Raw genomic sequence first — 2500 nt, 5'->3', positions numbered from 1 at the left:
CTCAAAACAAGGAAAGGAACACTTTTAAAGCACGTCACATCTCAATGGACAAACGTGGCATGCTGGATATCTGGACTTACATGCTGGAGATCATCTTCTCTGCCTCTGCCAGTGCTCATCCTGTTCCTCCTTGCACAAAGAAGCAGATACCGCTCCTGCTGATGGCTTAAGGACCTTCCACGGCCCTGTCCAGCTCTCCTAGATTAACTGCCTTTCTCCCGGAATCTCCTCCACGCTCGTGAGACTATGCTGGGAGACATAGCAACCCTGCTGGCAATGGCATGTATTGATGTGCCATGCTGGAGGAGTTAGACTGCCTGTGCAACCTCTGTAGGGTCCAGGGATCGCCTCATGCTACCAGTAGTGACACGGACGCTAGCCAAATGCAAAACTAGTGAAAAACGCTCTGAAAAATAAAAAGATGAGCAGGGAAAAAACTGTATGTCAGTGGCCTCCGCCTGTAAAACCATTTCTCTTTTGGGGGTCATCTCATTGTTGCCCGTCCAGTGCACCTGTTGTTGATTTCATTAACACCAAAGCAGCTGAAAGTGATTAACAAAGCCCTGTGCTACTTAACTGACCAGATCAATAGCCCTGGAGTTTCATTGACTTGATACTATACTCTGAGTAAAAAGTCTTCCTTGAATTTTTTGGAGCAGGATTCATGAAGATCAGAGAGTTGTGAGAGCTTTGCCAGGCCATGCTGTTAAATGTGACACTTGTGCTTGGGCCAAGAATAAATGGAGTGAGAATTTCACAAGTAAGGGCCAGTGGAATTGAAGAGCAACAAAGACACCGACCACGAAGGGACTTGAACCCTCAATCTTCTGATCCGAAGTCAGACGCCTTATCCATTAGGCCACGCGGTCTGCCGCAGCTCTTGCTCAACTTTGTGGCATGCGGACTAGGCCACCGGTTAAGGTTGACCTCTGACCTTTTCCAATACTCGCTTTGCTCCAGTGGATTTGCTAGACAAGATGTGAAAATTTTGACTTGGTGCCAAGGTCATGCTTTAGGAAGGTCATTTGCAAGAGGTCCTAGGTGCACAGGGTTAATACAGCCCCTTCATGTTGCTAAGTGATTCCTAGAGCCCCACGTGTAGAGGACATTTCAAGAGGAAGGACAGGGAAGTCGGTGTCTCTTGTCAGGATGGCCGAGTGGTCTAAGGCGCCAGACTCAAGAGTTCCCTCTTCACATTGCGTGTGTGTTCTGGTCTCCAAATGGAGGCGTGGGTTCAAATCCCACTTCTGACAATCGCATTTACTTTCCTCTACAACCACCGCAACCGCTCAGCTTTTCGGGGCTACCACAGAAACAACACTGCTCAAAACAAGGAAAGGAACACTTTTAAAGCACGTCACATCTCAATGGACAAACGTGGCATGCTGGATATCTGGACTTACATGCTGGAGATCATCTTCTCTGCCTCTGCCAGTGCTCATCCTGTTCCTCCTTGCACAAAGAAGCAGATACCGGTCCTGCTGATGGCTTAAGGACCTTCCACGGCCCTGTCCAGCTCTCCTAGATTAACTGCCTGTCTCCCGGAATCTCCTCCACGCTCGTGAGACTATGCTGGGAGACATAGCAACCCTGCTGGCAATGGCATGTATTGATGTGCCATGCTGGAGGAGTTAGACTGCCTGTGCAACCTCTGTAGGGTCCAGGGATCGCCTCATGCTACCAGTAGTGACACGGACGCTAGCCAAATGCAAAACTAGTGAAAAACGCTCTGAAAAATAAAAAGATGAGCAGGGAAAAAACTGTATGTCAGTGGCCTCCGCCTGTAAAACCATTTCTCTTTTGGGGGTCATCTCATTGTTGCCCGTCCAGTGCACCTGTTGTTGATTTCATTAACACCAAAGCAGCTGAAAGTGATTAACAAAGCCCTGTGCTACTTAACTGACCAGATCAATAGCCCTGGAGTTTCATTGACTTGATACTATACTCTGAGTAAAAAGTCTTCCTTGAATTTTTTGGAGCAGGGTTCATGAAGATCAGAGAGTTGTGAGAGCTTTGCCAGGCCATGCTGTTAAATGTGACACTTGTGCTTGGGCCAAGAATAAATGGAGTGAGAATTTCACAAGTAAGGGCCAGTGGAATTGAAGAGCAACAAAGACACCGACCACGAAGGGACTTGAACCCTCAATCTTCTGATCCGAAGTCAGACGCCTTATCCATTAGGCCAAGCGGTCTGCCGCAGCTCTTGCTCAACTTTGTGGCATGTGGACTAGGCCACCGGTTAAGGTTGACCTCTGACCTTTTCCAATACTCGCTTTGCTCCAGTGGATTTGCTAGACAAGATGTGAAAATTTTGACTTGGTGCCAAGGTCATGCTTTAGGAAGGTCATTTGCAAGAGGTCCTAGGTGCACAGGGTTAATACAGCCCCTTCATGTTGCTAAGTGATTCCTAGAGCCCCACGTGTAGAGGACATTTCAAGAGGAAGGACAGGGAAGTTGGTGTCTCTTGTCAGGATGGCCGAGTGGTCTAAGGCGCCAGACT

The 2500-nt window shown here is 48.2% G+C and overlaps 3 non-coding genes across 3 annotated transcripts in view; 2 read left to right on the top strand and 1 right to left on the bottom strand.

Moving 5' to 3' along the window:
• Positions 1–796: 796 nt before the first annotated feature.
• On the bottom strand, positions 797–869 carry TRNAR-UCG (transfer RNA arginine (anticodon UCG)). The gene has a single exon. It is a non-coding gene; the product is annotated as a tRNA-Arg (tRNA).
• A 274-nt stretch (positions 870–1143) lies between these two features.
• On the top strand, positions 1144–1253 carry TRNAL-CAA (transfer RNA leucine (anticodon CAA)). Its single transcript has 2 exons — positions 1144–1181; positions 1208–1253. It is a non-coding gene; the product is annotated as a tRNA-Leu (tRNA).
• Positions 1254–2466: 1213 nt separating this feature from the next.
• Positions 2467–2500, top strand: part of TRNAL-CAA (transfer RNA leucine (anticodon CAA)) — a 110-nt gene continuing 76 nt past the window's right edge. Inside the window, exon 1 of the tRNA in view lies at positions 2467–2500. This exon is cut by the window's right edge and continues 4 nt beyond it. This is a non-coding gene — a tRNA (tRNA-Leu).

Source organism: Staurois parvus, unplaced genomic scaffold (genome assembly GCF_062004578.1).
Source record: "Staurois parvus isolate SC_StPar_1 unplaced genomic scaffold, SC_StPar_1.0 ptg000691l, whole genome shotgun sequence".
Classification (NCBI taxonomy): Eukaryota; Metazoa; Chordata; class Amphibia; order Anura; family Ranidae; genus Staurois; species Staurois parvus.
Note: the sequence above shows the minus strand (reverse complement) of the source record. Positions and strands in the feature narration are given on the sequence as shown.